We start from the raw sequence: 10,827 nt of genomic DNA, 5'->3' as shown, positions 1-10,827 counted from the left end.
CGCTTGGCTTTTGACAGAAAATATGCACTGTTTGCGACGCTAGGAGGATTTAGCACTCTTTTAAGTCTTCTCTCGGTGGCCGCACCTGACAGGTTTCCGTAGTGTAGTGGTTATCACGTTCGCCTCACACGCGAAACGTCCTCGGTTCGAAACCGAGCAGAAACAGCGCTTGGCTTTTGACAGAAAATATGCACTGTTTGCGACGCTAGGAGGATTTAGCACTCTTTTAAGTCTTCTCTCGGTGGCAGCACGCGACAGGTTTCCGTAGTGTAGTGGTTATCACGTTCGCCTCACACGCGAAAGGTCCCCAGTTCGAAACTGGGCGGAAACAAACTGAGGTTTTTTAAGACACATGCTGAAATGGCTCTCCAGTAAGAGGATGTCCACGCTCCAAAGACCTTACTTTTGAGCTGGGTGATGGCAATCGTACTAAGGAGCTCTAGGCAGACTGTCATGCCGAAGGAGCTCTGTCCTGTTTGTGGAATTTGCATTGACTGTCACTCTGCTCGCGGGGCAGATCATGGGACGATCCTGTGTTCGAAAAAGCACCGGCGAGCAATGTGAGGTTTCTGTAGTGTAGTGGTCATCACGTTCGCCTAACACGCGAAAGGTCCTCGGTTCGAAACCGAGCAGAAACAGCGCTTGGCTTTTGACAGAAAATATGCACTGTTTGCGACGCTAGGAGGATTTAGCACTCTTTTAAGTCTTCTCTCGGTGGCAGCACGCGACAGGTTTCCGTAGTGTAGTGGTTATCACGTTCGCCTCACACGCGAAAGGTCCCCAGTTCGAAACTGGGCGGAAACAAACTGAGGTTTTTTAAGACACATGCTGAAATGGCTCTCCAGTAAGAGGATGTCCACGCTCCAAAGACCTTACTTTTGAGCTGGGTGATGGCAATCGTACTAAGGAGCTCTATGCAGACTGTCATTCTGAATGTGCGCTCTCCTGTTGTTTGTGGAATTTACACAGACGGTCTCTCTCTCCCTCTCTCTCGCTCTGCTTGCGGGGCAGATCATGGGACGATCCTGTCTTCGAAAAAGCACCCGAGGGCCGTTGTGAGGTTTCTGTAGTGTAGTGGTCATCACGTTCGCCTAACACGCGAAAGGTCCTCGGTTCGAAACCGAGCAGAAACAGCGCTTGGCTTTTGACAGAAAATATGCACTGTTTGCGACGCTAGGAGGATTTAGCACTCTTTTAAGTCTTCTCTCGGTGGCCGCACCTGACAGGTTTCCGTAGTGTAGTGGTTATCACGTTCGCCTCACACGCGAAAGGTCCCCAGTTCGAAACTGGGCGGAAACAGTGAGTCGCTTTTGCCAAAATTTCCTGAGGGGATTTCTTTTGAGCAGATCGGCACTCTTGCTGCGCAATTTGCGGTGTAAACTCTTCAAAAGAGAACGAAAATAAAACAAACGACCAGTGAGGTCTCCTGTAATGGCAAAACAGTTGGTTTGCTACTAAAAGTAGCAGCCCTTTGCCGGTTTAAGAGCACTGCTCAGTCTGTCGTTTCAGTCGTTGTCGACAAGCGTGCGCTAAAAACGATCGGAATGCATTCGCCCTCAGGTTTCCGTAGTGTAGTGGTTATCACGTTCGCTTTACACGCGAAAGGTCCCCAGTTCGAAACTGGGCGGAAACAAGTGGAGGTTTTTGAAATATACATTCTAAAATGGCTCTCCAGTAAGAGGATGTCCACGCTACAGAGTCCTTACTTTTGAGCTGGGTGATGGCAATCGTACTAAGGAGCTCTAGGCAGACTGTCATGCCGAAGGAGCTCTGTCCTGTTTGTGGAATTTGCATTGACTGTCACTCTGCTCGCGGGGCAGATCATGGGACGATCCTGTGTTCGAAAAAGCACCGGCGAGCAATGTGAGGTTTCTGTAGTGTAGTGGTCATCACGTTCGCCTAACACGCGAAAGGTCCTCGGTTCGAAACCGAGCAGAAACAGCGCTTGGCTTTTGACAGAAAATATGCACTGTTTGCGACGCTAGGAGGATTTAGCACTCTTTTAAGTCTTCTCTCGGTGGCAGCACGCGACAGGTTTCCGTAGTGTAGTGGTTATCACGTTCGCCTCACACGCGAAAGGTCCCCAGTTCGAAACTGGGCGGAAACAAACTGAGGTTTTTTAAGACACATGCTGAAATGGCTCTCCAGTAAGAGGATGTCCACGCTCCAAAGACCTTACTTTTGAGCTGGGTGATGGCAATCGTAATAAGGAGCTCTATGCAGACTGTCATTCTGAATGTGCGCTCTCCTGTTGTTTGTGGAATTTACACAGACGGTCTCTCTCTCCCTCTCTCTCGCTCTGCTTGCGGGGCAGATCATGGGACGATCCTGTCTTTGAAAAAGCACCCGAGGGCCGTTGTGAGGTTTCTGTAGTGTAGTGGTCATCACGTTCGCCTAACACGCGAAAGGTCCTCGGTTCGAAACCGAGCAGAAACAGCGCTTGGCTTTTGACAGAAAATATGCACTGTTTGCGACGCTAGGAGGATTTAGCACTCTTTTAAGTCTTCTCTCGGTGGCCGCACCTGACAGGTTTCCGTAGTGTAGTGGTTATCACGTTCGCCTCACACGCGAAAGGTCCTCGGTTCGAAACCGAGCAGAAACAGCGCTTGGCTTTTGACAGAAAATATGCACTGTTTGCGACGCTAGTAGGATTTACCTCAGTCTTCCTTTTACCCCTTTTAAGAAGTATGCACCAGAAGCTTTCTGTCTGCTTCCAAAAGACAGGTTTCCGTAGTGTAGTGGTTATCACGTTCGCCTCACACGCGAAAGGTCCCCAGTTCGAAACTGGGCGGAAACAAGTGGAGGTGTTTTTAATATACATTCTAAAATGGCTCTCCAGTAAGAGGATGTCCACGCTACAGAGTCCTTACTTTTGAGCTGGGTGATGGCAATCGTACTAAGGAGCTCTAGGCAGACTGTCATGCCGAAGGAGCTCTGTCCTGTTTGTGGAATTTGCATTGACTGTCACTCTGCTCGCGGGGCAGATCATGGGACGATCCTGTGTTCGAAAAAGCACCGGCGAGCAATGTGAGGTTTCTGTAGTGTAGTGGTCATCACGTTCGCCTAACACGCGAAAGGTCCTCGGTTCGAAACCGAGCAGAAACAGCGCTTGGCTTTTGACAGAAAATATGCACTGTTTGCGACGCTAGGAGGATTTAGCACTCTTTTAAGTCTTCTCTCGGTGGCCGCACCTGACAGGTTTCCGTAGTGTAGTGGTTATCACGTTCGCCTCACACGCGAAAGGTCCCCAGTTCGAAACTGGGCGGAAACAGTGAGTCGCTTTTGCCAAAATTTCCTGAGGGGATTTCTTTTGAGCAGATCGGCACTCTTGCTGCGCAATTTGCGGTGTAAACTCTTCAAAAGAGAACGAAAATAAAACAAACGACCAGTGAGGTCTCCTGTAATGGCAAAACAGTTGGTTTGCTACTAAAAGTAGCAGCCCTTTGCCGGTTTAAGAGCACTGCTCAGTCTGTCGTTTCAGTCGTTGTCGACAAGCGTGCGCTAAAAACGATCGGAATGCATTCGCCCTCAGGTTTCCGTAGTGTAGTGGTTATCACGTTCGCTTTACACGCGAAAGGTCCCCAGTTCGAAACTGGGCGGAAACAAGTGGAGGTTTTTGAAATATACATTCTAAAATGGCTCTCCAGTAAGAGGATGTCCACGCTACAGAGTCCTTACTTTTGAGCTGGGTGATGGCAATCGTACTAAGGAGCTCTAGGCAGACTGTCATGCCGAAGGAGCTCTGTCCTGTTTGTGGAATTTGCATTGACTGTCACTCTGCTCGCGGGGCAGATCATGGGACGATCCTGTGTTCGAAAAAGCACCGGCGAGCAATGTGAGGTTTCTGTAGTGTAGTGGTCATCACGTTCGCCTAACACGCGAAAGGTCCTCGGTTCGAAACCGAGCAGAAACAGCGCTTGGCTTTTGACAGAAAATATGCACTGTTTGCGACGCTAGGAGGATTTAGCACTCTTTTAAGTCTTCTCTCGGTGGCAGCACGCGACAGGTTTCCGTAGTGTAGTGGTTATCACGTTCGCCTCACACGCGAAAGGTCCCCAGTTCGAAACTGGGCGGAAACAAACGGAGGTTTTTTAAGACACATGCTGAAATGGCTCTCCAGTAAGAGGATGTCCACGCTCCAAAGACCTTACCTTTTAGCTGGCTGAAGGCAATCGTAAAAAGGAGCTCTATGCAGACTGTCATTCTGAATGTGCGCTCTCCTGTTGTTTGTGGAATTTACACAGACGGTCTCTCTCTCCCTCTCTCTCGCTCTGCTTGCGGGGCAGATCATGGGACGATCCTGTCTTTGAAAAAGCACCCGAGGGCCGTTGTGAGGTTTCTGTAGTGTAGTGGTCATCACGTTCGCCTAACACGCGAAAGGTCCTCGGTTCGAAACCGAGCAGAAACAGCGCTTGGCTTTTGACAGAAAATATGCACTGTTTGCGACGCTAGGAGGATTTAGCACTCTTTTAAGTCTTCTCTCGGTGGCCGCACCTGACAGGTTTCCGTAGTGTAGTGGTTATCACGTTCGCCTCACACGCGAAACGTCCTCGGTTCGAAACCGAGCAGAAACAGCGCTTGGCTTTTGACAGAAAATATGCACTGTTTGCGACGCTAGGAGGATTTAGCACTCTTTTTAGTCTTCTCTCGGTAACCGCACGTGACAGGTTTCCGTAGTGTAGTGGTTATCACGTTCGCCTCACACGCGAAAGGTCCCCAGTTCGAAACTGGGCGGAAACAGTGAGTCGCTTTTGCCAAAATTTCCTGAGGGGATTTCTTTTGAGCAGATCGGCACTCTTGCTGCGCAATTTGCGGTGTAAACTCTTCAAAAGAGAACGAAAATAAAACAAACGACCAGTGAGGTCTCCTGTAATGGCAAAACAGTTGGTTTGCTACTAAAAGTAGCAGCCCTTTGCCGGTTTAAGAGCACTGCTCAGTCTGTCGTTTCAGTCGTTGTCGACAAGCGTGCGCTAAAAACGATCGGAATGCATTCGCCCTCAGGTTTCCGTAGTGTAGTGGTTATCACGTTCGCTTTACACGCGAAAGGTCCCCAGTTCGAAACTGGGCGGAAACAAGTGGAGGTTTTTGAAATATACATTCTAAAATGGCTCTCCAGTAAGAGGATGTCCACGCTACAGAGTCCTTACTTTTGAGCTGGGTGATGGCAATCGTACTAAGGAGCTCTAGGCAGACTGTCATGCCGAAGGAGCTCTGTCCTGTTTGTGGAATTTGCATTGACTGTCACTCTGCTCGCGGGGCAGATCATGGGACGATCCTGTGTTCGAAAAAGCACCGGCGAGCAATGTGAGGTTTCTGTAGTGTAGTGGTCATCACGTTCGCCTAACACGCGAAAGGTCCTCGGTTCGAAACCGAGCAGAAACAGCGCTTGGCTTTTGACAGAAAATATGCACTGTTTGCGACGCTAGGAGGATTTAGCACTCTTTTAAGTCTTCTCTCGGTGGCAGCACGCGACAGGTTTCCGTAGTGTAGTGGTTATCACGTTCGCCTCACACGCGAAAGGTCCCCAGTTCGAAACTGGGCGGAAACAAACTGAGGTTTTTTAAGACACATGCTGAAATGGCTCTCCAGTAAGAGGATGTCCACGCTCCAAAGACCTTACTTTTGAGCTGGGTGATGGCAATCGTAATAAGGAGCTCTATGCAGACTGTCATTCTGAATGTGCGCTCTCCTGTTGTTTGTGGAATTTACACAGACGGTCTCTCTCTCCCTCTCTCTCGCTCTGCTTGCGGGGCAGATCATGGGACGATCCTGTCTTTGAAAAAGCACCCGAGGGCCGTTGTGAGGTTTCTGTAGTGTAGTGGTCATCACGTTCGCCTAACACGCGAAAGGTCCTCGGTTCGAAACCGAGCAGAAACAGCGCTTGGCTTTTGACAGAAAATATGCACTGTTTGCGACGCTAGGAGGATTTAGCACTCTTTTAAGTCTTCTCTCGGTGGCCGCACCTGACAGGTTTCCGTAGTGTAGTGGTTATCACGTTCGCCTCACACGCGAAAGGTCCCCAGTTCGAAACTGGGCGGAAACAGTGAGTCGCTTTTGCCAAAATTTCCTGAGGGGATTTCTTTTGAGCAGATCGGCACTCTTGCTGCGCAATTTGCGGTGTAAACTCTTCAAAAGAGAACGAAAATAAAACAAACGACCAGTGAGGTCTCCTGTAATGGCAAAACAGTTGGTTTGCTACTAAAAGTAGCAGCCCTTTGCCGGTTTAAGAGCACTGCTCAGTCTGTCGTTTCAGTCGTTGTCGACAAGCGTGCGCTAAAAACGATCGGAATGCATTCGCCCTCAGGTTTCCGTAGTGTAGTGGTTATCACGTTCGCTTTACACGCGAAAGGTCCCCAGTTCGAAACTGGGCGGAAACAAGTGGAGGTTTTTGAAATATACATTCTAAAATGGCTCTCCAGTAAGAGGATGTCCACGCTACAGAGTCCTTACTTTTGAGCTGGGTGATGGCAATCGTACTAAGGAGCTCTAGGCAGACTGTCATGCCGAAGGAGCTCTGTCCTGTTTGTGGAATTTGCATTGACTGTCACTCTGCTCGCGGGGCAGATCATGGGACGATCCTGTGTTCGAAAAAGCACCGGCGAGCAATGTGAGGTTTCTGTAGTGTAGTGGTCATCACGTTCGCCTAACACGCGAAAGGTCCTCGGTTCGAAACCGAGCAGAAACAGCGCTTGGCTTTTGACAGAAAATATGCACTGTTTGCGACGCTAGGAGGATTTAGCACTCTTTTAAGTCTTCTCTCGGTGGCAGCACGCGACAGGTTTCCGTAGTGTAGTGGTTATCACGTTCGCCTCACACGCGAAAGGTCCCCAGTTCGAAACTGGGCGGAAACAAACTGAGGTTTTTTAAGACACATGCTGAAATGGCTCTCCAGTAAGAGGATGTCCACGCTCCAAAGACCTTACTTTTGAGCTGGGTGATGGCAATCGTACTAAGGAGCTCTAGGCAGACTGTCATGCCGAAGGAGCTCTGTCCTGTTTGTGGAATTTGCATTGACTGTCACTCTGCTCGCGGGGCAGATCATGGGATGATCCTGTGTTCGAAAAAGCACCGGCGAGCAATGTGAGGTTTCTGTAGTGTAGTGGTCATCACGTTCGCCTAACACGCGAAAGGTCCTCGGTTCGAAACCGAGCAGAAACAGCGCTTGGCTTTTGACAGAAAATATGCACTGTTTGCGACGCTAGGAGGATTTAGCACTCTTTTAAGTCTTCTCTCGGTAACCGCACGTGACAGGTTTCCGTAGTGTAGTGGTTATCACGTTCGCCTCACACGCGAAAGGTCCCCAGTTCGAAACTGGGCGGAAACAAACGGAGGTTTTTTAAGACACATGCTGAAATGGCTGTCCAGTAAGAGGATGTCCATGCTCCAAAGTCCTTACCTTTTAGCTGGCTGAAGGCAATCGTAATAAGGAGCTCTATGCAGACTGTCATTCTGAATGTGCGCTCTCCTGTTGTTTGTGGAATTTACACAGACGGTCTCTCTCTCCCTCTCTCTCGCTCTGCTTGCGGGGCAGATCATGGGACGATCCTGTCTTTGAAAAAGCACCCGAGGGCCGTTGTGAGGTTTCTGTAGTGTAGTGGTCATCACGTTCGCCTAACACGCGAAAGGTCCTCGGTTCGAAACCGAGCAGAAACAGCGCTTAGCTTTTGACAGAAAATATGCACTGTTTGCGACGCTAGGAGGATTTACCTCATCTTCCTTTTACCCCTTTTAAGAAGTATGCACCAGAAGCTTTCTGTCTGCTTCCAAAAGACAGGTTTCCGTAGTGTAGTGGTTATCACGTTCGCCTCACACGCGAAAGGTCCCCAGTTCGAAACTGGGCGGAAACAGTGAGTCGCTTTTGCCAAAATTTCCTGAGGGGATTTCTTTTGAGCAGATCGGCACTCTTGCTGCGCAATTTGCGGTGTAAACTCTTCAAAAGAGAACGAAAATAAAACAAACGACCAGTGAGGTCTCCTGTAATGGCAAAACAGTTGGTTTGCTACTAAAAGTAGCAGCCCTTTGCCGGTTTAAGAGCACTGCTCAGTCTGTCGTTTCAGTCGTTGTCGACAAGCGTGCGCTAAAAACGATCGGAATGCATTCGCCCTCAGGTTTCCGTAGTGTAGTGGTTATCACGTTCGCTTTACACGCGAAAGGTCCCCAGTTCGAAACTGGGCGGAAACAAGTGGAGGTTTTTGAAATATACATTCTAAAATGGCTCTCCAGTAAGAGGATGTCCACGCTACAGAGTCCTTACTTTTGAGCTGGGTGATGGCAATCGTACTAAGGAGCTCTAGGCAGACTGTCATGCCGAAGGAGCTCTGTCCTGTTTGTGGAATTTGCATTGACTGTCACTCTGCTCGCGGGGCAGATCATGGGACGATCCTGTGTTCGAAAAAGCACCGGCGAGCAATGTGAGGTTTCTGTAGTGTAGTGGTCATCACGTTCGCCTAACACGCGAAAGGTCCTCGGTTCGAAACCGAGCAGAAACAGCGCTTGGCTTTTGACAGAAAATATGCACTGTTTGCGACGCTAGGAGGATTTAGCACTCTTTTAAGTCTTCTCTCGGTGGCCGCACGTGACAGGTTTCTGTAGTGTAGTGGTCATCACGTTCGCCTAACACGCGAAAGGTCCTCGGTTCGAAACCGAGCAGAAACAACGCTTGGCTTTTGACAGAAAATATGCACTGTTTGCGACGCTAGGAGGATTTAGCACTCTTTTAAGTCTTCTCTCGGTGGCAGCACGCGACAGGTTTCCGTAGTGTAGTGGTTATCACGTTCGCCTCACACGCGAAAGGTCCCCAGTTCGAAACTGGGCGGAAACAAACTGAGGTTTTTTAAGACACATGCTGAAATGGCTCTCCAGTAAGAGGATGTCCACGCTCCAAAGACCTTACTTTTGAGCTGGGTGATGGCAATCGTAATAAGGAGCTCTATGCAGACTGTCATTCTGAATGTGCGCTCTCCTGTTGTTTGTGGAATTTACACAGACGGTCTCTCTCTCCCTCTCTCTCGCTCTGCTTGCGGGGCAGATCATGGGACGATCCTGTCTTTGAAAAAGCACCCGAGGGCCGTTGTGAGGTTTCTGTAGTGTAGTGGTCATCACGTTCGCCTAACACGCGAAAGGTCCTCGGTTCGAAACCGAGCAGAAACAGCGCTTGGCTTTTGACAGAAAATATGCACTGTTTGCGACGCTAGGAGGATTTAGCACTCTTTTAAGTCTTCTCTCGGTGGCCGCACCTGACAGGTTTCCGTAGTGTAGTGGTTATCACGTTCGCCTCACACGCGAAAGGTCCCCAGTTCGAAACTGGGCGGAAACAGTGAGTCGCTTTTGCCAAAATTTCCTGAGGGGATTTCTTTTGAGCAGATCGGCACTCTTGCTGCGCAATTTGCGGTGTAAACTCTTCAAAAGAGAACGAAAATAAAACAAACGACCAGTGAGGTCTCCTGTAATGGCAAAACAGTTGGTTTGCTACTAAAAGTAGCAGCCCTTTGCCGGTTTAAGAGCACTGCTCAGTCTGTCGTTTCAGTCGTTGTCGACAAGCGTGCGCTAAAAACGATCGGAATGCATTCGCCCTCAGGTTTCCGTAGTGTAGTGGTTATCACGTTCGCTTTACACGCGAAAGGTCCCCAGTTCGAAACTGGGCGGAAACAAGTGGAGGTTTTTGAAATATACATTCTAAAATGGCTCTCCAGTAAGAGGATGTCCACGCTACAGAGTCCTTACTTTTGAGCTGGGTGATGGCAATCGTACTAAGGAGCTCTAGGCAGACTGTCATGCCGAAGGAGCTCTGTCCTGTTTGTGGAATTTGCATTGACTGTCACTCTGCTCGCGGGGCAGATCATGGGACGATCCTGTGTTCGAAAAAGCACCGGCGAGCAATGTGAGGTTTCTGTAGTGTAGTGGTCATCACGTTCGCCTAACACGCGAAAGGTCCTCGGTTCGAAACCGAGCAGAAACAGCGCTTGGCTTTTGACAGAAAATATGCACTGTTTGCGACGCTAGGAGGATTTAGCACTCTTTTAAGTCTTCTCTCGGTGGCAGCACGCGACAGGTTTCCGTAGTGTAGTGGTTATCACGTTCGCCTCACACGCGAAAGGTCCCCAGTTCGAAACTGGGCGGAAACAAACTGAGGTTTTTTAAGACACATGCTGAAATGGCTCTCCAGTAAGAGGATGTCCACGCTCCAAAGACCTTACTTTTGAGCTGGGTGATGGCAATCGTAAAAAGGAGCTCTATGCAGACTGTCATTCTGAATGTGCGCTCTCCTGTTGTTTGTGGAATTTACACAGACGGTCTCTCTCTCCCTCTCTCTCGCTCTGCTTGCGGGGCAGATCATGGGACGATCCTGTCTTTGAAAAAGCACCCGAGGGCCGTTGTGAGGTTTCTGTAGTGTAGTGGTCATCACGTTCGCCTAACACGCGAAAGGTCCTCGGTTCGAAACCGAGCAGAAACAGCGCTTGGCTTTTGACAGAAAATATGCACTGTTTGCGACGCTAGGAGGATTTAGCACTCTTTTAAGTCTTCTCTCGGTGGCCGCACCTGACAGGTTTCCGTAGTGTAGTGGTTATCACGTTCGCCTCACACGCGAAAGGTCCCCAGTTCGAAACTGGGCGGAAACAGTGAGTCGCTTTTGCCAAAATTTCCTGAGGGGATTTCTTTTGAGCAGATCGGCACTCTTGCTGCGCAATTTGCGGTGTAAACTCTTCAAAAGAGAACGAAAATAAAACAAACGACCAGTGAGGTCTCCTGTAATGGCAAAACAGTTGGTTTGCTACTAAAAGTAGCAGCCCTTTGCCGGTTTAAGAGCACTGCTCAGTCTGTCGTTTC

The 10,827-nt window shown here is 49.3% G+C and overlaps 18 non-coding genes across 18 annotated transcripts; all 18 read left to right on the top strand.

The window, feature by feature from the left end:
- Window positions 1-1,560: 1,560 nt before the first annotated feature.
- Window positions 1,561-1,633, top strand: trnav-uac (transfer RNA valine (anticodon UAC)). Its single transcript has one exon. It is a non-coding gene; the product is annotated as a tRNA-Val (tRNA).
- A 1,565-nt stretch (window positions 1,634-3,198) lies between these two features.
- trnav-cac (transfer RNA valine (anticodon CAC)) lies at window positions 3,199-3,271 on the top strand. The gene has a single exon. It is a non-coding gene; the product is annotated as a tRNA-Val (tRNA).
- Window positions 3,272-3,532: 261 nt separating this feature from the next.
- trnav-uac (transfer RNA valine (anticodon UAC)) lies at window positions 3,533-3,605 on the top strand. Its single transcript has one exon. It is a non-coding gene; the product is annotated as a tRNA-Val (tRNA).
- A 401-nt stretch (window positions 3,606-4,006) lies between these two features.
- On the top strand, window positions 4,007-4,079 carry trnav-cac (transfer RNA valine (anticodon CAC)). Its single transcript has one exon. It is a non-coding gene; the product is annotated as a tRNA-Val (tRNA).
- Window positions 4,080-4,667: 588 nt separating this feature from the next.
- Window positions 4,668-4,740, top strand: trnav-cac (transfer RNA valine (anticodon CAC)). The gene has a single exon. It is a non-coding gene; the product is annotated as a tRNA-Val (tRNA).
- Window positions 4,741-5,001: 261 nt separating this feature from the next.
- trnav-uac (transfer RNA valine (anticodon UAC)) lies at window positions 5,002-5,074 on the top strand. The gene has a single exon. It is a non-coding gene; the product is annotated as a tRNA-Val (tRNA).
- A 401-nt stretch (window positions 5,075-5,475) lies between these two features.
- On the top strand, window positions 5,476-5,548 carry trnav-cac (transfer RNA valine (anticodon CAC)). Its single transcript has one exon. It is a non-coding gene; the product is annotated as a tRNA-Val (tRNA).
- A 422-nt stretch (window positions 5,549-5,970) lies between these two features.
- trnav-cac (transfer RNA valine (anticodon CAC)) lies at window positions 5,971-6,043 on the top strand. The gene has a single exon. It is a non-coding gene; the product is annotated as a tRNA-Val (tRNA).
- Window positions 6,044-6,304: 261 nt separating this feature from the next.
- On the top strand, window positions 6,305-6,377 carry trnav-uac (transfer RNA valine (anticodon UAC)). The gene has a single exon. It is a non-coding gene; the product is annotated as a tRNA-Val (tRNA).
- Window positions 6,378-6,778: 401 nt separating this feature from the next.
- Window positions 6,779-6,851, top strand: trnav-cac (transfer RNA valine (anticodon CAC)). Its single transcript has one exon. It is a non-coding gene; the product is annotated as a tRNA-Val (tRNA).
- Window positions 6,852-7,251: 400 nt separating this feature from the next.
- trnav-cac (transfer RNA valine (anticodon CAC)) lies at window positions 7,252-7,324 on the top strand. The gene has a single exon. It is a non-coding gene; the product is annotated as a tRNA-Val (tRNA).
- A 450-nt stretch (window positions 7,325-7,774) lies between these two features.
- Window positions 7,775-7,847, top strand: trnav-cac (transfer RNA valine (anticodon CAC)). Its single transcript has one exon. It is a non-coding gene; the product is annotated as a tRNA-Val (tRNA).
- Window positions 7,848-8,108: 261 nt separating this feature from the next.
- On the top strand, window positions 8,109-8,181 carry trnav-uac (transfer RNA valine (anticodon UAC)). The gene has a single exon. It is a non-coding gene; the product is annotated as a tRNA-Val (tRNA).
- Window positions 8,182-8,748: 567 nt separating this feature from the next.
- Window positions 8,749-8,821, top strand: trnav-cac (transfer RNA valine (anticodon CAC)). The gene has a single exon. It is a non-coding gene; the product is annotated as a tRNA-Val (tRNA).
- A 422-nt stretch (window positions 8,822-9,243) lies between these two features.
- trnav-cac (transfer RNA valine (anticodon CAC)) lies at window positions 9,244-9,316 on the top strand. Its single transcript has one exon. It is a non-coding gene; the product is annotated as a tRNA-Val (tRNA).
- A 261-nt stretch (window positions 9,317-9,577) lies between these two features.
- trnav-uac (transfer RNA valine (anticodon UAC)) lies at window positions 9,578-9,650 on the top strand. The gene has a single exon. It is a non-coding gene; the product is annotated as a tRNA-Val (tRNA).
- Window positions 9,651-10,051: 401 nt separating this feature from the next.
- trnav-cac (transfer RNA valine (anticodon CAC)) lies at window positions 10,052-10,124 on the top strand. The gene has a single exon. It is a non-coding gene; the product is annotated as a tRNA-Val (tRNA).
- Window positions 10,125-10,546: 422 nt separating this feature from the next.
- On the top strand, window positions 10,547-10,619 carry trnav-cac (transfer RNA valine (anticodon CAC)). The gene has a single exon. It is a non-coding gene; the product is annotated as a tRNA-Val (tRNA).
- The last annotated feature ends 208 nt before the right edge of the window (window positions 10,620-10,827 follow it).

This window comes from Chanodichthys erythropterus, chromosome 4 (genome assembly GCF_024489055.1).
Source record: "Chanodichthys erythropterus isolate Z2021 chromosome 4, ASM2448905v1, whole genome shotgun sequence".
NCBI lineage: Eukaryota > Metazoa > Chordata > Actinopteri > Cypriniformes > Xenocyprididae > Chanodichthys > Chanodichthys erythropterus.
The sequence above is the reverse complement of the archived record's forward strand: the minus strand, read 5'-3'. Positions and strand labels throughout refer to the sequence as shown.